The sequence below is a fragment of the Pogona vitticeps genome, chromosome 3 (genome assembly GCF_051106095.1).
Source record: "Pogona vitticeps strain Pit_001003342236 chromosome 3, PviZW2.1, whole genome shotgun sequence".
NCBI classification, from domain to species: Eukaryota; Metazoa; Chordata; class Lepidosauria; order Squamata; family Agamidae; genus Pogona; species Pogona vitticeps.
This window is the reverse complement of record NC_135785.1, coordinates 72,003,131-72,024,777: the sequence shown is the minus strand read 5'-3', so window position 1 is coordinate 72,024,777 and position 21,647 is coordinate 72,003,131. Positions and strand designations below refer to the sequence as shown.

The window sequence follows — 21,647 nt, the reverse complement described above, 5'->3', positions numbered from 1 at the left end:
GCCAGAAAGATGAACAAGTGGGTCCTGGATCAAATCAAGCCTGAACTATCTGTGGAGGCAAAAATGTTGAAACTGCATCTCAGACCTGCAGGCAGGGTCTTGAACAATGAGAAGCATTCCATAATTCAACAAATTCTAAAACCCTCCATCAAGACAAACCAACCAACTCCCAAACACACTGTATGTCAAGGAGACGTTTAGGCCCAGGCACAACAGCTTGATATCTTGCTTTCTACGTGCACTTTTTTTTCCCTGGCTAGAGTATGAGGTAAAAAAATATTCCAATCACTGGCTCTCCATTTACACTTTTAAATGGCACTGCTCAGATACAGTGTTCCTGTTTCAAGAGGGCAATGTGCTGTTCCTGGATGTGGAAAAACACAAGATCTATGCTTTGTTTTCACAACAGAGAAATTACAAAAGTAAACAAGCAATAAAGGAGAGTGGCTCCCATATCAGGCTTTACAAAGTGAACAGAGAGGTTAAAGTACATGAAAAACATGCTTTGTAGAAGAACATGGAGACCTGTTTGATTTGCTGCTTGGTGTTTGACTTTTGACTGTCTTATAGGAGGGGAAAGAAATATTTCATCAGCTCAGGAGGAAGACGAAGCTGCAACTTCCCATTCTGAATGTTTTCCCATCCATGTCTCTCCACCAGCCACAAAAATGGCTGCCCATCATGGGAACTTGGTTGGGTGATGTGGGTACTTAAGAAGCTGATGCTGCATTTCAGCTGGGCCTGTTGATACTGAAGTAAGAATAGCCCCAACTGAAATGCAACATCAGCTTATAATTCTAAGAATCCCATAGTCAGCACAGCTGCTAGCTATGCTAGCTGGGAGATGTAGGAAACTATAGCCCAAAATCACTTCTCTGTGTTTTGGCAATTACTCTGATCAATGAAGCAACCTAAGTTGTAAACTGAACTGAGAACAGATGTGTCAGACGAGCATCTGAAGTAGCCCATTGCTTTTTTTCGCTGTGTCTTCTTTGCCTTCTTATCTATGCTCTGATATTTACAGATGTGCAAGTCAATGCATAAAGAGCAACACAGAAACAAAGGAAGGGCAACAGAGAACAGAGAAATGAGATGCCTGAAAATGATCTTTAAAAAGACGATCGTAAGGAGAAATGGTAAAGAAAGTCCTGAAAAATACCTTGATTGGAGGACGATATGGAAAGGACAGCAAAGACAGCAATAAGAACTTATACTGTTCTCAGGCATTTGCAGAAAATTGTGCATCCAGTACCATTCTCAGTTCTCCTTTGAACACTAAACTCCTGGAAATTCTACTGAGACTGCATAGAGCAGCCTTTCTCTACCTTGGGTGTAAGCAAACTATGGCCTCCAGGGTTACTGAACTCCCATCAGATTTAGCCAACTCAAGCCAATGGTGAGCATGTGGAGGACTACACTTTGCCCACCTTGTCCTACCTCCTGCCCTCCAGATGGGCTGGATTACAATCCCTGTATCTTCCAAAAGTACCTAACTGAGGAGGGCTAGCATAGGATAGCTGTTTGTGATGTACACCCTGTGTCCTTTGTTTATTTTGCCTTAAACACAAGTCCACCCTCTGGATGTGTGTCCTCATTTCACGCTGCCACCAGGTTTTATTCCTTTAACACCAAACAGAATGTAGACACGTGCTGCCAATTCAACAGATTTATTGATTTTATAAATATCATGCAAATCACAGGAGTCAATCACAGATGTTTAGACTTATTCATTAAATATCATTTGCTTTCATGTTGGGTTTGTTTGTTTTTATTCACTGTTATAATATTTCTTTGACTATACAGTGGTGCCTCGCTTAGTGATGTTAATCCGTGCAGCAAAAATCGCTGCTAAGCAATTTCATCGCTAAGCGATATTAAAAAGCCCATAGAAACGCATTAAACACCATTAATGCGTTTCTATGGGCTTAAAAACTAACCTTAAGCGAAAATCCTCCATAGGGGCGGCCATTCTCGGTGCCTCTAAAGCGAGGCAACACAGCAGATGGCCATTTTGTTTACCCGGTGGCCATTTTGGAACTGCCAATCAGCTGGCTGAAAATGGGGGCTTTGCGATGATCGCTTCCCTGCGATCATCGCAAAGCGAATTTTCCCCATAGGGACCATCGCTAAGCAATCGCAAAAGCGATCGCAGAAACATCGTCGCAAAGTGATTTCTTCGTTAAACGGAGCGATCGCTATGCGAGGCACCACTGTATATATATTCTCTATACTTTTAAACTCTTTCCTATTCTCTCTAACATTCTCTCTTAACTTTCTCAATACAATCTCCTAACTCTCTCTTCAATTCCCTATCTGCAACCTCTTTTCTCCAACTCTCTTCCCTAACTGTCTGTCTGTCTAACTAACTCTTCAACTGTCCTCTTGGTTCTGCCCCTCCTTTCCTCTCATAGGCTCCTGCCCTTGAGTTTCCCATGATGGACAGGTGTGACATGGGGGTCCTGCTACACTGTTTAAGTATGACAAAGTTATTTTCTGGTTGCAGCTTTAATGTTGTAGCTTTTGATGTTTCTCAGAGTGTTCTAGGTCACTCTTCTAGTATATCCAGGATTCAGCAGGCTGTAGGTTTAGGTAATGACCAAAAATACCACAAGAGAAAACAAAGTTTGCAAAGCAAAGTACTGTATCTATTTCATTAAAAACACTGTTGAGATTTGGGTGGGTACAAAACTGTGCAATGTCTTCCTGAGGAAGAGAGAAACATGGTTTACAAGGCCACTGAAAACTCTTCCTGCTTTAGATGTTACAATGCCAGATTCCAGCCTTGTACCAGTGGCCGGACCATGCAGCAAAACCTCCAGCTTTGTCACAGCTGTCACTGAAGTCACAGAGTTCAGAAATTTTATGAGTTTTGACAGCTAGCAAACAGAAACTGTGAGTCACTGGAACAAAATTCACCAGCTTATGCACGTCCCATACATGCATACAATTAAAAGGGAGGTAAGAGAAAATCAGATTAGTCTTTAGAATGTTAAGAACTATTGCAATTGTTTTGAAACATTCTGTGTGGAGCAAAATTTAAAATGCAAACTCCTTTTAATTATATATTTCAAATCCCATTTTAGGGTCTAATCTCTATTATTTATTTTAACACACTGTATCAAACATACTAGAGATCATTCCTAGTCTTGATGATGTGGTAGAACTGTCTGTTCTCTCAATGGAAGACAGACTCCTCCTAAAGGGGCAGGACAACCACTGGCATCCACTCCTAGTACATGAAGCAGAGGCGATGTATGTCCCATGCTTTGTTTTTGAATAGTCGACTATCTGGGTTAAATAGAAAGGTACAACTAAAGGTGCTGCTACAAGATCTAGTGATCCTAGCACATAAAAGATTAGTTAAGCAACAAAAGCCCCCAATGAGAAAGACTATGATAACAGTCAGATAGGACTGTTTAGGAAGTCACACAGAGAAGGATAGAGACTGAATTTTACTGAGGTAAAATTTTACTGTGTCTGATTCCAAAGCCATTTAAAGGTAGGCCAGAGGGAACCTATGGGCTGCCAGGTTGCGAATGAGTAGCTGTGAATGGGTGGTGGTGAACTAGAAGGATTCTATTGGCACAAATGTTTCATCCTGGTTAATCCTAGTAGCCTTTACCCAAAGCAGATCATTTAGGAAATGCTCAACTAATTTCCTACCATAGGGCTTGTAAACAATTCTTTCTTGCTTTAATTTACAAGTGTTTAAACATCAAATGCCAGTTTTAACAGGCTCCCAGTTGTACTTTCTTAACCCTCACATTCTCATTAGGACCTCCAAGCAGCTATGGCCAGTGGAATGTGTCACTATTGCCTGTCTGAGCCCACGCATGGGTGAGGCAAGATCCGTCCAGCCAATGACATAGAGAGAGGTATGGAAGGCAGAGAAGTCAGTGTTTACTATTATAAGAGACAAGCTTATAGAAGTTAATTTTTGGGTTATAATTCGAAGAATTCTTTGCTTGCCCCCAGCACAATTCTAGCAAAGAGATCAGAAGATGGGAAAACATTTTGAAGTTAGTCCAAAATTTATTATTTATTTATTTATTTATTTATTGGACTTAGATACCGCCCCATAGCGCTACAAGCACTCTCCGGGCGCTTTACAATTTTAATTATACAGGCTACACATTGCCCCCCCCCCCCCAGCAAGCTGGGTACTCATTTTACTGACCTCGGAAGGATGGAAGGCTGAGTCAACCTTGAGCCGGCTACCTGGGATTTGAACCCCAGGTCGTGAGCACAGTTTTAGCTGCAGTACAGCGTTTTAACCACTGCGCCACGAGGCTCTTTTTTGAGTTCTAATTCTAATTATGTGGTTTATCTTTGTGGGACAGAGCAACTGGCTGTATTAAACAATACAGAAATGTCATTCACAACTCAAGGGCTATGCAACCATAACCATGTAATCACACACTGGGACTTAACTTAGTCTCTTAAATCTATAGCACAGCGACTGAATCTTTTCAAACTTCTTCCACTGTGAAGGACCAGGAAGGGCCTCAAGTAGTTTCCTAAAAATAGGTAAACTAGGAAGAGTTTATTAGACTAGAAACCATGAATAAAGGCAGCATTGCCATTTTACAAGTGTAAGTAGGGCAGAACTAGATACCTGTGACCCACTTGCTAAGCACAGGATGCTGTTTTGAACTGCTGTAAACAATTGTTTGCACAATGTCCACAACAGCTGATCCACTGGATCACACTGACAGATGGTAGATGTCCAACAGTGATACAGAGTCCTGTATCTACAGAACAAAGAATCAACAATTGCCTCTCTAAAGCCTTGTTACCCTTGTCTAATTATTTGTGCACTAATTAAAAAACAGGAACAAAGTGCAAATGAAGCTTTTATAAGATAGCTTCTGGTTTCTCATTCTATAACAGGTACCGGTATTTCTTTTTTAAAATTGAAAACCCTTTTCATTTGTATCTTTTCATCCCCATGGTCCTTAACTTGATCACTGAGTCCTTCAAAAAACAGAAATACACGTGGATCAGGTGAGGTGGATGTTTAATCCATCTTTTTACAGTGGGATGAAGTGGACTAAAAACACACTTCAGTGGCAAGATACCATTAACATCTTCTTTTTATTGTTTGTTAAAAAACATAAGCCTAAACCCAATCAGTAGCCCCAGCTAGATACCATAAACCAACTCTTTGCAATGTTTATGTAAAGGGATTAATTAGATCCAATGGGCCTATTCTAATTGGGAGTAACACTAGAATTTATACCACAGTACATCTTGACATTATTTGACCATGGATTCATGTTATGGCAGTGTAGGCAGTTTGCAACCTTACTAAGGTTATCCCTCATCAAGTAACAACTGCAATGTAATTTTGTTATTGGAAAAATGGATTAATTGCAAATGGTTTATTATGGACAATGAAGTTTTTTCTAAGCTCATCTGTGATATGATGTGCTACACAAGGGTTCGCTCTTCTGGATCCAGACGTCTCCACATCTGGTGAGAGCTAAGCCAGGATTTTGTTGCTGCTAATTACTTTTCACTTAAGTCATGCTAAATTAGGTTGGGTCTTAAAACTTTTCTGAAGTTGTCCACTGTCTGCTTTAAACATACTCTGAAAAATGTAAATATCCACATGTCAGTTCCCTTTTTCATTTTTGTCATAAGTGATTTTGGAAGGAAGAGACCCCAGTGCAGGTCCTTGGAGAACCCTATTGTTTACTTCTTTCCACTATATGAACTACCCATTTATGCCTACCATCTGTAGCCTAATCTCTTAACCAGCTGTCAATCCACTAATGGGCAGTTCTTTTGATGCCAAGAATGAGCTGTGTATCAAAGACAGCATGAGCTGCATCATCCTGACACAAATGTTTGTGGCCTCCTTCTAAAAGTCTACGAGCTCTCTATGGCACAGTTTACAAACATTTCTGCCTTTATATTTTATGTTCACCTATGCAATTTAACCAGTGTGCTTTCCAATACAATTCAGTTCATTGGCCCAAGAATGAGCTGTGTATCAAAGACAGCATGAGCTGCATCATCCTGACACACATGTTTGTGGCCTCCTTCTAAAAGTCTACGAGCTCTCTATGGCACAGTTTACAAACATTTCCGCCTTTATATTTTATGTTCACCTATGCAATTTAACCAGTGTGTTTTCCAATACAATTCAGTTCATTGGCCCAATGCAAATACCTTCAGAAAATAAACAGGAGACACCATCAGCCAAACTGTACTTGATTTAGGTTTTTTACAATTTAGGTTTTTTACATGTACTTTTCCTTCCTACTAAGGATTTTTGTGAGCTGGTCTGAATCATCCTTTTTTAAAAATCAACTGACCCTCACACTAACTATCGCTATTTGACTTGGAAAATCCAGGTTATAGTCCACAGTAAACTACGAAATCCACTGTGTAACCTCAAGAGTGTCAGCCTCTCAGCTTACACTACTCAGAAGATTGTTGTAGGGTTAAATTACAGAGGAGAACAGTCTCTCCTTTGTCATCATATAACTTGGTCCTAGGCCTACATGATATGGTTTGAGTTTAGGGGGTTGGTTTTTGCACACAGAACTGATGTATGGGTGTGATAGCATCATCTGCAATTACCCTTCCTGACAAATAAAAACATTTTTCTTCCCATCATCCCATGTAATTCCCGTATAAATAGGCCCAAGCAAAATATTCATCCCTGGGTGGTGGTATTCAATCTGAAATGCAGTTTGGCGAAAAAAGTCCCTCTCTAGGTTGGTAAGTTTGTTCAGCACTTTTGAGAAGATTTGAAATTATCATATTTGCTTTTATTTTATTGCATTTTGGTTAAAATGACAGTAATTACAAAAGAAGATAAACCGTGGATGCATTATTTGTTAAGAAAAATTATCTGTGAAATCTACAGTTTGCCCTACTATAATCTGCATTTCTGTGCAGAGCACCTAGTTTGGTTAAATCCATAACCTGAAAATTACGGGGTTGGGCGAAAACACTGGCAGATCCAAACTTTAGTGGTAGAGTCAACCTCAAAACTAATTCAAACTAAGGTCAGGTTTAGGGGGGGAAATGAAAGTACAGATGTGTAGGGCTACAGAAATAAAAATGACAGGCTCCCTCCCCCCACCTCTGCATTTAATGCTATGACAGCTGGGAAGAATGATGGTAGGCAGGCAGTATGTAAATAATTCTGGGATTCAGCCTACAAACATATGAGATTCCTCCATCAACAACTTCATGCTTCCTCTGAAAAGCTTTGCCACATCTCACTCTCTCACATGTTTCCCTTGCTTAAAATGCAGCATGGCCAGAAGTCAAGATTCTGCCTGAGCCTTAGGCCTCTACTGGGTCATTTTACTAGATCAACTCTTTCCCGACTTTGCATTTTCATTTTAATAACAACTGAAACTGCACAAGCCGTGTTATTGTACTACAAAATGGTCAACTGCCTTCTTGTGTCCTACTGTGTTACTGCTTTGCCACAAAAAGTTTCTAGTCTGACATTCAAAGGCAACCTTACCCAAGAACTGACAGCAAAACAAGTCACCGCCAGACAAATCAGGGAGCAGAAGAAAGTATGCTGACTGCTCTATTCACTATGTGCCTTCACCAGCAGGCGGTAAGTGGAAAGTACCCACATGCACTTATTTATTTATTTATGTTACTTTATTTATATTCCGCCCATCTAGACCAAAGTCTACTCTGGGCAGCTAACAACACTCTAAGAATAATAAAATAAAATAAAACAACATTGATACAATTGAAGATAGCAAATAAATTAGGTATTGACAGGAGGGAAGGCCTGCCTAAAAAGCCAGGTCTTGAGTTCGCTCTTAAAAACACACAGCAAGGGAGACAGACAAATTTCTGGGGGGAGATTGTTCCAGAGACAAGGGGCCACTGCCGAGAAGGCCCACTTTCTTGTTCTTTCTCTTTGGGCCTCCCTCGGTGTTAGGCCCGTCAGCTGACCATCTTAACTAAAGTGAGTGATTCGGGTAGATCTAGGTGGAAGGAGGCGTTCCGCCAGATATTGAGGTCCTAAACCATTCAGGGCTTTATATGTCCTCATTAGTACTTTGAAATCAATGCGGAAATGAATGGGCAGACAATGCAGGGCAGCCAGAGTAGGGGAGATATGTTGGTGTTTTCTCACCCCAGTAAGAAATCTGGCTGCCGCGTTCTGCACTATTTGAAACTTCCACATCAATCTCAAAGGCAGCCCCACATAGATTGCATTACAATAGTCTAATCTCCAGACTACAAGCGCATGGACCAGAGTGGTGAGGGCCCCCACATCAAGACAGGAACGCAGCTGGGCAATCCGCTGCAGATGGAAATAGGTAGTACGGACCACTGACGCTACCTGGGTTTCCATGGTAAGTGCCGGATCCAGATGGACCCCCAAGATTCGAGCCCCACTCTTCGTGGTGAGAGTCACCCCCCCAATGGAGAGGGAATTTCCCAAACCACCAGTGTCGGGGCCACCCACCCTTAGGACCTCCATTTTGTCCGGGTTCAGCCTCAGACTATTCACCTGCATCCATTTTAATATGGCCTCCAGACAGCGCTGAAGGGACGAAACAGCATCCACTGTTGTTGGAGAAAAGGAGTCAAATTCTTTGACTAAAGCAAATATATCTGGCACACAAAGCTTCAAAGTGGTAAGAGGCCATTCATTCTACAGCCATATACTGGGTTATGTGACAGTAGGAGTAGAGAGTGTCTTTTGGTCCAAGCCAGGATCAGCAGTGGGCAGGGCCAATCTCGCTGCTGGCATGAGGCCCCTGAGATATCTGTCTGAACCCCTTTGCTCCTCCTCCTTCATCAGCAGCAATGGTTTTCATCTTTTGCCCTCCAACCCTTTTTCTCACCAACTTTCAGAAGCTCTAGTCCGCATGGCCAGAAGTCAAGAATCTGGGAGCTGAAGTCCAAAACATTTGGAAGACAAAAGACTATGAACACTGCACCAGGAGAACACATACTCACATTCTTTCTTCGCAGTACTTTATTACTGGTCTACAGAAATAGGAATCACTATAGAGTAGTTCTTAGAATTACTGAAGAGCTCAGTGGTTTAGGCATCTGGCTGCAGAGCCAGAGGTTGGGAGTTCAATTCCCCACTGAGCCTCCTTGACAAGGGCTAGAATCGAGGATCCATAGGGTCCCTTCCAGCTCTGCAGTTCTATAATGATGGCGACAATATCTTTATAGCTAAGACTGAGTAAGAACTGCTAAGCCATCTTCATTCTGTCCTTGTGTGCCACAAACCTTAGCTGGTCTGTGTTGTGGGTAAATTATCTCTAGTGCAGAACACCTTATTTCCTGAGATTTCAAGGCTTAAAATCCTAGACCAGAGGGCTGGCTCTTGTGATGCCATGATGTGGGGCGTGCATGGGTATGTCAAGTGAGGGAGCTGGAGCTGCTTCTGGACCAGCATACTGGGGAAACAGGGACAAAGCACTCTTTTCACGGCCTTGATCCTAATTGGATGATAAGTCCAGAAAAGGCTACCATGTCCAGTCACTGAATGAAATCTCAGGGAACTGTTGTGCTTCCCTGGGTCTACAGCTGAGAAAATAAATCTCAGGGCATGCAATGCTGGAGAAGGAGAAGGTCTGATTTCTATGTGTGAGATGTCTCATGGCAGACAGGAGACTTACAGTGAAGTGGTTAATTTGCAGTGCTGCAGCCAAGTCTCTGTTCACCACCTGAGTTCAATCCCCACAGGCTCAGGTAGCCAGCTCAATGTTGACTTGGCCTTCCATCCTTCCAAGGTCAGTAAACTGAGTACCCATCTCTGGGGAGGCGGGATGAGTAGGCTGCATAATTACATTGTAAACTGCCCAGAGAGTACTTAAAGTTCTATGGGGAGATATATAAGCAACATTTTTTTTGCTTTAAAGACTAAGTTCCACGACAGCTGGGACCAAGGATTGCAAGTTCAATGCAAGTTATTTGTACATATAGTTTGCTTGCATCTCTCCGTAGTCCCTGCCTGCTATGCCACCTCTGTGACATCACAAAGACCCACCCTGTGGAACCCAAAAGCCAAGCCTGCACCTCCAACCCCACCACTCAGTCTCAGGTTTTGGCCTAGAAATCTCAAAGAATGAGATGCTATTGAATTGGCAACCTTAGGCCCAAGTACATGCAGCCTTCAGCTCTCTCCCCAGTTTCCAGTCCTTATTCCTGGCATTTTGAGGAGCCCATGTTATGCAAACCCAAGAGACATATAAACTTTATGCTGAGTCCTAGCACTGGCTGGAAATGGGTGGACATGCATGCTCAGGCATTAAAACTACCTGACACACAAAAATTGAGCTGTGTCCTCCACCAGTACCACTCTCCCCACAATGCCTCTCCCCACCTGGAGGCTTAAGGAAGCACAGTCTTCAGATGGCACACTGAAACCCAACAACGCCTACACTTTGTGATTCCTCCACTTGGATAAATTCAATGCTCCAGCCAGTGACTAGCAACCTTTTGTTATTCCTGGCAGACATCAAAACTAGAATCATCAAACAACCGGATCTAGACATGTGACTGATGGACAATGTTCAACTTGGTGGTCCAACTTAGCAAAATTGTCAGTCAACCTAGGAAAAAAAAACTGAGGAGAGAGGAAACAGGAGTTTTATAGACAAAAATTCCTTCACTGAAGCATTCATTGAAGCATCTTCCACCAAAAGCTTTAATCAAATCAAGCTGCCCAAAGGGTTAAACACTTCTGCAGGGTCAAATTCTCTTATTATTTGAAAGGATGAAACTTCCACCAACCGTTGCACTTATTTTCCATAAATTAATTAAAATGAAATCTTCATTGAAAACATTTGGCCTTGGAACATGAAATCAAACAATTTCTGCTGGCTCCCAGACAACCTCAAACTGCTGATATTGTAAAGTAACCACTGGCAAAGTACAAAACTGAAAGACTGAGAATAATGAAGTCATTCACAACAGCCGAATAGGTCAAGAACAGTTAGAATGTGTTAGGAGATTTGCAAACCTGAGGGAGCCACAGGAACACAAGCTCCTGAACACCAACCCATAGGAGGGGTGTAAATCTGTAGCAACCCTAGGGAGGTCAATGCGGTGGCCGCATACTAAAACTAGAGTAAACAGAGGCCAGGACTGGGCTTAAGTATGAATTAGAACACTTGAAAATGCTGGAGCTAAATGAAATAATGGCACAGTCCCTATCGTAAAAAGAAAATAATGGAAAACAGGAGGATTTTACTGCTCTCTGTAGATAACAGTATGTATAAATAGGTTTCTTCTCAAGCCATTCTGGCAAAGGGAGAAATTATCAGATCACTAAAATTCCTGAATCCAGTGTCTCTGATTACCAGTTACCAAAAACAAAACAACAACAACACCACAAAGTCAAGCCTCTGGATAAAAAGGAAACGGAAAAAAAGACCTCACCATTTTATGGCCTCCCATGAATTAATTGGCCCCCAGGTTTCAATACTTCGGTGTGCATTTGACAAAGCGGTATAATTTGTAGGGATCTGTACAGCAACTGATGGTACCTTTTTTCTTATTTGGAAATCAAGCAGAGAGCCAAATGGAAAACTATTCCATTACTAAATGATCCTTGCCTGTTAAACGGTGCTGTATAAAAGTTGCTGGACAAACCATTATACTCTTCACTTGGGAAAGGCCTGGGACTCATGAATGCATGGACCATTTCCAAGTGGCTTGTGTGGAGCATATGCCAGGCAGATTCTAATCTCAGAAGTACACAGAATTGTGTGTACTCTGTACTATAGTGTATTTTGTATGTATCCTGCACTATTGAAAACAGAGTGCTGAGAGGCTGCTTCCAGCTGGGCTAAAGGGCAGAATAGAAGACTGGCTGCAGCAACAATATCCTGACTGGGTGAAGCAGAAGAGAGACGTGGCAGTAGCAAGACAGAGCTTGGGAACCTACCCACCCCCGCAACCGGCTTTTAAACCCTCCCACTCTCAGAATCCAGCCAGCTTTGGGATTATGGCACTTCCAGTCCAAAAACCTTTCCTACATCTGCAATTGAAGAGCTTGTGGGTCTGACTGGTTATGTGAAGTTTTTTTTGTCTATTTTGCTTCAGGAGAAGGGCAGTACTCCTAAAAGACTTTGTCTTAATCTAATGGCCTCAACCTACTGAGAGTTATCAGAATGTTCTATAACTGGCTCGCAGTCAAGTGTGGTTTTTCTGCTTGCATGCATTCATGCTCACCACACAGAAAAGGACTGCTGCCATACTGGATTAGGCAAGCCATGCTCAGTGGGCATATAAAACATTTGCAAATGTGTTCAAGAGAGTAACAACTGCTGCGGATATAGGTGTCACTGTGGTGGATTTCTGAGCACGTACTCAATATTAAGAGTGTAACCTGACATGTTTATTGTGTTTCAAGTGTTAATGCCATGTCACTGAAATTACACTGAGTGCTGTGAAGATAAAAAGGAAGAAAACAGTTAATTTCTTTACAGACAGGACTAACACAATATTTATTTTGTTCAATAGTATTTTTAAAGGCAGAAAAAAATCATATAAAGCAGAGATTCGCGAAATGAGGCTGTGATACATAAAACCAAAGCAAATTTACCACTGAATGGTGAGCAAGTAGGTGAGTCTGTTCTGGTTTCCATTCTGACTCCCATACATTGTGACCCAAATGAAACCACTAGGTCCAATTAAAATAACTGAGATATACACAAGTGTCACCAGTCAGTAATTGATTTTGTGTTCTACTCTAGTTGGGAATACTAACAGAATTAAGGCCTGAGAAGGGACACTTTACATATCTTTTAATAAGCCTCAAAAACTTCCAAGATGGACCAATTAATAATGCGTTTTACAGTAATTTGACGAAAGAATGCATGTATGATTTACAAGCTACATTTCCTACTACAGAATGTAGTAGGAAACCTTTGAGCATACTTCATTCTGATTTTCTTCCATGGTCAGCTGCCTAACATGCTCTAACTCAAAAGTACATGTCCTATAAGGGACTGCCATGTATGGGATGATTGGGTAATTTAAAAAATAAAATAAAATAGTAATGATTAACATGAAAATATTTAATAGTTCTATATGAATGATACCCTATGGTTAGAAATAAGCTGCACTTTGCTTGTAACACAACTGATCAAGAAAATTCATGTTTCATTTTCTGTAACCTTTGTACTCTCCCTTCCTCTGGTGCTACGTCAAAGCTTAATGTATATTAGGCCAGACTGTTTTCAGCTTACTGCCCAGATTTCTTTTTGCTAGCCCAGTGTCTCCTGTAAAATATACCATAAAAGTATCCTTAAAACATATTTTGCACTGCACTCTGAAATATGACCATCACTAAACTAAAAATACTCTGATGACTAACTGTTGCTTCAACAAGTAAGTTGGAAAGGTCCCCCTGCCAAAATGCTTCCAGTTCATGGCATCAATCTTTAGCAAACATATTTAGTTCATGGAGATAGCAGTCTCAAAGCATCACCTTCCATATGAGGTGTACACTCTCTGGCCAAAATCCTGTGGCTTAGAGTGGCAAATCACACTAGAGTAGGCCAATTGAATAAACAGAAGTTATGGAGGAGATGATTCACCAAATCCATTGATTCAAGGGACCTACTCTAATACTTCTCACTATGCAAAGTAATGAGATTTGGGCTAATGTGTGATTTAGCCAAGAGAAGAAAAAACAGTCCTATACACAATGCTGCAAAGAAGTTACACGTGAAATGTTTAGAAAGCAGGACTACAAAGAGAAAAAATATCTCACTTCTTGGTTATAACAGAAATGTACCATTTTCATAACATTATTCTACAAGATCTACAACATCTAGCCTAATGATGTGAAGCATTCCAATGCCCCGGTAACATAAGTTTCATCCATCACGATATTAAATCTTTTTATTTGGACTACACACTACTGATCTCAAATGAACTTTTTCCTGCATATCAGTTTGGCATAATTTCATACGAGTAAGTAATAAACAATTGGCTATTATGAGAGGAAAGCTATGTATGGAAGAATTTGAAAAAGCACTGGAAGAGTGAGCCACATAGAAGTACCACATGGCTGGAAGCATAATCTGCTACCTAATGCCATCACCCTATCACTCAAATTACCTGAACTACAAATCAAGTCATTTCTATTGTATTTGTTCCATCTTGGTCCTGTTAGAGTGTAATGCAATATTGTGAACTGGCTTTTGTGTGCACATTTTACTCATATTTAATAAACTTAATAGTGGTTGTTGTGGGTTTTTTGGGCTCTTTGGCCATGTTCTGAAGGTTGTTCTTCCTGACGTTTCGCCAGTCCACTCCCAATCCAACTACACCAGAGTACAGAGTGATGTCCTCTGAAGATGCCGGCCACAGAGACTGGTGAAACGTCAGGAAGAACAACCTTCAGAACACGGCCAAAGAGCCCGAAAAACCCACAACAACCACTATTAAACTAAATGGTATTTATTTAAAGAGCTATCAACACACACACACACACACAACAAATCTAAATTACCTTTCATAACCAGATTGGTTATGGGGCACTGTTTGTGTTAAACTAGTGGGTATTATTGTACAGGGGTAACTGCTTTCCAGTACAGAAGGGAGATGTTTCAGCTTGTTATTTCCATTCTTTTGTTCCCTATAGTTTTCTCAGAAAAAGAACAGCCAGTGGTTTTTCAAGAACACATTTGCTGAAAGAACAAAAGACCTAGACGAAAAAGAAACAAGAGTTTCAGCAACAGAGAACTTAAACATACATTAGATGCTGAAGAAATGTCCTTGCAAAAATGCAACTGGTAGAATATTACTCTCATGTGTTTAAAGAATAAAATCTGATGGGTGTGTAGCCAACCATTGTATGACTCTTTTGTTGATCCAGCAGTTTCATACAGAGGTCAACAAGGAATGGACAGTCCATATGGCGAAGCTGGGGAACTCAACTCAGTGAAAGAAAAGGCAAAATTTCTGACACCATTAGATGAAAGTTACAGCTGAACAGTGGGGTACAGACAAATCCAGGACACCCCCAAACACAACATGAATAGTTCAATGCAAGGCACATAATTAAAGTATTCTTAATCTCTAAACTCCAGGGAATATGATTCATCTTTGCTATCATGTTGCTAAACTCTTTGGGTAGAATCATGTCAGTCACTTCTTCTCATCCAATGAACAAGTGGTTGGACAGTTCCCAAGTTTGCAAAAGAGGTATTAATGGATACCAAACTCAAAAAGTATCCATCTATCTGCTTTGACAATTGAATGTTGAGCAATCTGGAGGAACAAAGAAGATTCTGTTCTTATGAATCATGCCCTCCAGATGAACATAAGATAACAGAACCGAAGGACCAGAAAACCCTATACTTCAAACTTTTTAAAATCAGGTTATTATATTCTTGAGACCAAATTGATAAAAAATGGACCGGATGACACTGCACCAGGTGAATATGTAGCTGTTTGACAGGCCACACCCAGTGGTTCATCATCATTCTGAAGAAATTCCTAAAAGTGAGAGCCATTCTGCAATGGAATTGATTGCTTTGGAGAGTGATAAATCCTCCTTCATTGGAGATTTCCTGAGAAACCTATACGTGGGCCAGGAAGCAACAGTTAGAACTGGATATGGAACAACTGATTGCTTCAAAATTGGGAAAGGAGTGCGACAAGGCTGTATATTGTCCTCCGGCTTATTTAACTTGTATGCAGAATACATCATGTGAAAGGCCGGACTGGAGGAATCCCAATCCGGAATTAAGATTGCCAGAATAAATATCAACAACCTCCGATATGCAGATGATACCACTCTGATGGCAGAAATTGAGGTCAAATTAAGGAACCTTGTAATGAGGGTGAAAGAGGAGAATGCAAAAAACGGTCTGAAGCAAAAAATGGTATATTTACCAGGAGGTGATGGGACCAGTGGCCATGATAAAAAAAACTAAGATCATGGCCACTGGTCCCAACACCTCCTGGCAAATATAAGGGGAAGATATGGAGGCAGTGACAGATTTTACTTTCTTGGGCTCCAAGATCACTGCAGATGGTGACAGCAGCCATGAAATTAAAAGACTCATGCTTCTTGGGAGGAAAGCAATGATAAACCTCGATAGCATCTTAAAAAGCAGAGACATCACCATGCCAACAAAAGTCCGCAGAGTCAAAGCTATGGTTTTCCCTGTAGTGATGTACAGAAGTGAGAGCTGGACCATAAAGAAAGCAGACCGCCAAAGAATTGATGCCTTTGAATTGTGGTGCTGGAGGAGGCTCTTGAGAGTCCCCTGGACTCCAAGGAGAACAAACCTATACATTCTAAAGGAAATCAACCCTGAGTGCTCACTGGAAGGACAGATCCTGAAGCTGAGGCTCCAATACTTTGGCCATCTCATGAGAAGAGAAGACTCCATGGAAAAGACCCTGATGTTAGGAAAGTGTGAAGGCAAGAGGAGAAGGGGACGACAGAGGAAGAGATGGCTGGACAGTGTCTGCGAAGCAACCAACATGAATTTGACACCACTCCGGGAGGCAGTGGAAGACAGGAGGGCCTGGCGTGCTCTGGTCCATGTGGTCATGAAGAGTCAGACACGACTAAACGACTAAACAACACTAGCAGCTTGGGTGTGCTCCTGGACTCAACCCTGAGCTTGGATGCAGAAGTCTCATTTGCACACTTGATGTGTGTCAGTTGTGCCTGTTCCCTGATATGTCTGATCTGGCTACAGTGACACATGCCTTAGTTACATCCCTTTTGAATTACTACAACTTGCTCTACTTAGGCCTGTCTTTGAAGAGAGTTTGGAAAGTTCAGGTGATTCAAAATGCTGCAGCCAGAGTGGTGACTTGTGTTAGTTATAGGAAGCATGTAACTCCTTATCACAACAGCTTCACAGGTTGCCAGTTTGTTTCCAAAACCAATTAAAAGTGCTGGTTACTACCTATAAAGCCATATATAGCTTGGATCCTGGCTATTTGAAGGACTGAATCACCCAATATGAGCCTTTTCAGCTTTTATGATGTTCTGGGGAGGCCTTTTGCTCCATTCCACCACCCTCCCAAGCTCGCATGGCGAGGACATGAGAGGGGGCTTTCTCAGTAGCTACTCTGAGACTTTGGAACGCACTGCTCTGAGAATTTGGGTTGACCCCATCCCTCTTGTCCTTTCTCCTCAGACAGGCCTTTAAGCAGTAGGTTCTCTAAGGAATACTGTTTTTAAATTGTTTTTATACTTGATTTTTAAAATCTAAATGCATGTTTAATTGTTTTTTAAAATGTGGTATTTATACAGCTTTTTAAGATTTGTTGTTTTATATGTTTTGAGCCACCTATGAGGAGAACAGTGACATACAGATAATTTAAATAAATAATAAGAAACGAATAATAATGATTCCTTAAAATTTGGAAGTGAGATCACAACAGCAATTTGATAGTGGAGAGACAGACGTCTCCAATTAGAAACTCTGTTTATTAATGCATTAGAAAGACAAAGAAATATGCTTGACAGGAATATGCAGAGATGACAAAATAAATAGGAGAGTGTTAACAGTTAACTGCTAGTGGCCAGAATCCTACTGAAGCTTATGTATGGTTGATACTGTCATCAATTGCAGCTAGTTGCAGATGCTCATCAGGGGAATATCTTGTTTGTGTGCCTAGTTGTACAAATGAGACCTCTGTGTCAACATTAATGAAAGACAACATTTGCTCTCAATTGTTTGGGGCACATTAGACTGGTTTAGACAATGTAAAAGGATCCAATTGATGACATGCACCTCATCAATTAGCCCCAATTAGCTGCAGCAAATAAGGCAGATGTCTGTCTGTCTGTCTGTCTGTCTGTCTGTCTATCTATCTATCTATCTATCTATCTATCTATTTGAATTACCTATCATTTTTCTGCCTAGCGCAGTGGTCAGGGAACAGAAGTAAATTACCCCAAATGGGATAAAAATGAAAATCCTGGGGGTAATGAAGATGTGACCCTAACCACTTACCTCCTCCTCTTCTGACTGGAGGGGGGATCCCCGGCTGCCCAAATGCCCCCTTCCCACCCCCTTCTCCGGCCCGGCTGCAACTGAGCCATGGCAGCTGGCAGCTGGTGATGGGCCCCGGCTGGCAGCATACAGCAGCCAAGGCGGTGGTAGGGCTGGCCATGGCAGAGAGTGAGGCCGAGGCGAGTGGCTGGAGTGCCCCAGCCAGGAGGAGCGTCTCCTTCCAGTGCCTGGAGAGGTGGATCGTGGCAGAGGGGGGAGGGCACGGCCATGACGGCAGCCAGGACCAGTCTCAGCCTCCCAACACCGGGCCGCCACCGCCCCACACTCCGTCCCCATTCCTGAAGGACCCATCAGGTGGCAGCAGCACTCGCCCAGCTGCGTGGCTTCCTTCAGCAGTGCCTCTGCACTGGTCAGCTGGGCCTGGCGGAGCCTCTCACTGGGCGGCAGCTGTCACAGCGCTTCGACGGTGAGGCCCACGGGAGCCCTGATGCCAAAGACTGATGCGGCCGCCCCAGCGAGCAGCCACCGGAGCCAGTGCCGGAGGAGGAGACGGTGTCGGGCACCCCCAACGGGCAAGCCACCTGCTGCTCTTCGACAGCCACCCAGGAGCCACACGCCAGCAAAGAAAGGGAGCTGCCCCCTTGGGGCCAAGGACTGAGCATGGCCCCACAAGGTGGCGACAGAGGAGGCAACGGCAACGCAGGCACGGGCGGCGGCACTCAAATGGCCACATGTGACCGAGATCGTTCCTTTCAAATCAAGGGGGTAATGTTGGCATATATAAATTTTGGGGGGGTAAAAGCTAAAAAATTTCCTGACCCCTAGCCTAGCAGGTCTCCCAAAGCAAAACAATTTACAATAGAATAAAATTACTAAAAACAAACGAAAAACATTTTTGAAACAGTACAAACATTCCTCGAAAGTGAGTTCACTAATGGTTAATTTACCTTTTAACCTTGTTGTACTAAGTTTCTTCCACTGAGAAACACTTAGGAAGAAAACCTCGCAAGAATCATGACAGTACAAAATATTTTAATATCGTTAAGGCCAAAGTACACATTCAGATGAGTCCTTTTATAGATGGAGTGTGCTCCCTCATATAGTGCTCCCTGAAGTAGCAACAACAACAACAACAACAACAATAACAACAACAACAACATACATACATACATACATACATACATACATACATACATACATACATACATACATACATACATACATACTCACTCATTCACTCACTCACTCACTCATTCACTCACTCGCTCACTCACTCACTCACTCACTCACTCACTCACTCACTCACAGGAATATGTTAAAACAAGAAACATTTGTGCCATCAAAATTATCTTTGCCATGTGCATAACAGCTTCCATTGCATGCAAAGCGTGCTGCTTATATGCCTAAGTGTAGAGGCATGTGTATTGGGAGAAAACATGGTAGGAAAGCAGGAAATATGCATTCTTCTGAATGGTGTTTTAGCCCTCAGTGTAATGGAATTGGCAATAGCAGAATCAAGGTTAAACAATCAAGGTAGTACAATCATTGAAGACAGTGGGATAATGAAAACACACCATAATAATCAGCACCAATGTACTGGCAGTACAGGTGATCTCAAAGGACAATCAATCCACAATGCTTTGCTCTGACAGTTCTGCAGACACTTTGGCCCTTGACGAGTTACGTGAAGAGCAGCAATGGCTACACTGTATGGCCATCACTGATTTCAAAATCAGGTAGATGGGCAGACATTTGTGGGGGGGAAGGCTAGCAGGCAGACAAGATGAAATGGGGGAAGGTAAGCTGCATAGCAAGGGGAAGGAAGGAGGAACGCAATGGAGGTGGAGGGATAAATCAAATGTGAAGGGAAGTAGAGATGGCAATGAGGAGGAAAAGGCAGGGGTTGCAATTTTTCTCCTCCCACCTCAGACGGTAAGACAGACTGGGCCAGTGTTCTAAACAATGAGTCATTCCTGGATCCTTTTATATTGTCTAAACCAGTCTAATGTGCCCCCAAACAATTAGAGAACGAGCTTTGTGTTCCATTAATGTTGACACAAATGAGTTTACACAGAGTAAATGAACATCCTATAATTCTTCTTAATCCATCCTTCCGAGGTCGGTAAAATGAGTACCCAGCTTGCTGGGGGGGCAATGTGTAGCCTGTATAATTACAAAAATTGTAAACCGCCCGGAGAGTGCTTGTAGCACTATGGGGCAGTATATAAGTCCAATAAATATATAAAATAAATAAATAAAAACCCACGGTTAGAATGGTTACTAATGTAAAAAACAACAACATCACTTTGTGGACTTGCACCAGGATCGTATACAAAGGCATCCTACAGTTTAACCAGATGGAATTCCAAAAGTACCCGATGGACTTAAAAGTTAGTCACAGTGTTTCTCATGTGAATGAACAGACAGAACAGCTACATTCATAACTCAGTAATGATTGAATTAGGAGTTCAATTATTCCAGCGGCTTCAAAACTACTCAAGTTCTGCATTTCCCACAAGGCAATATTATTAATGTTCCATAGAGTAACAATTTTCTTTCTAAAACGAGATACAGATGGTAGCTTTGTGGTCATCCAGCTTTGATTAAAACACATTAAAGCAGAAATGAAAATAGAAAGAAGAAAAAGTACATTGTAATTTTGGAGAAGGATCTTAAATCACAGCTGAAGCGTAACAAGAGTATTTGTGAGGCCTCCGTTGGGGAGACTGTGGACTAGATTTCTCACTCATACAAAAACAGAAATGACAGCTGGTTGCGCTACTTGCTACCTCCTAGCTTACATCACAACACTCCTGATGTTGTATGCAGTGGTCCCCAACCTTGGGCCTCCAGATGTTCTTGGACTTCAACTCCCAGAAATCCTGGCCAGCAGAGGCGGCGGTGAAGGCTTCTGGGAGTTGTAGTCCAAGAACATCTGGAGGCCCAAGGTTGGGGACCACTGTTCTATCGTAAAGAATCTAATCTGCATTATGTCAACTAATGTACGCCAAGATCCATTTGTCAGCTGCCTTGGGTCCCTACAATGGGAAAAAGGTAGGACAGAGAACAAACAAACCCACAATTAGTAAGTAAGTAAGTAAGTAAGTAAGTAAACAAATAAGGTGGAGACATGAAAGTAAATGGGGAATGTGGTGCTGAGAACAAGGCCCACTATACTCTTGCAAAGGTACTATATTCTGAACTATGTATACTGTCTGTGTGTCCGTGTCCAGGAGGAACTCTTTAATTAGAACCTTCTCTTCCCACTGGTAATTTCATCCAAAGGGGAAATTTTTGGGTAAATAGAGCCCCTCCTTTTATTTTGAGGCTCTCACAGCTCATGTGCAATGAGGCTGATTACATACTAGTCAGACAAACCATGGGACAGAAGTAGGAAAATTTACTGAAAAAAAAAACCCGAAAATTTCCCTCTGCTCTACAAGTCCATCAAAGATTGAGAGGGACTTCAAGATAATTGTCAAATAGCTGTTTAGTCACTGATAATAATGACACATCTGCCTATGCTGAATGTAGTAGTAAAGCTAGGTAGGACACTACCAGGTAGTGTAATGCTTATAGAACAGAGATGAACAAAATGCACATGTGACTTCCCAAGGGCCTTTTTAAATTGCTCTAGGCTACTCAGAGGGCTCCCAGATGACTCTATGGGTTGGCTGATGAAGGAAAAATGTC

The 21,647-nt window shown here is 42.0% G+C and overlaps 1 protein-coding gene across 2 annotated transcripts in view; it reads right to left on the bottom strand.

Annotated features, from left to right (window-relative positions):
* Positions 1 to 21,647, bottom strand: part of LHPP (phospholysine phosphohistidine inorganic pyrophosphate phosphatase) — a 186,058-nt gene that overhangs the window by 44,484 nt on the left and 119,927 nt on the right. The window lies entirely within an intron of this gene.